Below are 298 nucleotides of genomic sequence, written 5' to 3'. Positions count from 1 at the left end.
TCAAAAGTGCCACACACACACACACACACACACACACACACACACGCATCAAAATAAAAAAATATATATGTAAAAGACCCTGTTATAAAAATGAATAGGTAAACTGGAGAATTGGAGTAAATATCTACAAACCATAATGTCTGACATAAGATTTGTATTTACAATATATAAAGAAGTCTCCCAACTCAACAGTAAAAGAAAAACAAACAAACAAACAAACAAACACCCACCACAAAAAACAAAAATCAAACAATTAGAAAGTGGCCAAAATATTTGCATAAATATTTACCAAACAAGG

The sequence above is a fragment of the Myotis lucifugus genome, unplaced genomic scaffold (genome assembly GCF_000147115.1).
Source record: "Myotis lucifugus unplaced genomic scaffold, Myoluc2.0 scaffold_297, whole genome shotgun sequence".
In the NCBI taxonomy this organism is placed as follows: domain Eukaryota; kingdom Metazoa; phylum Chordata; class Mammalia; order Chiroptera; family Vespertilionidae; genus Myotis; species Myotis lucifugus.
Note: the sequence above shows the minus strand (reverse complement) of the source record.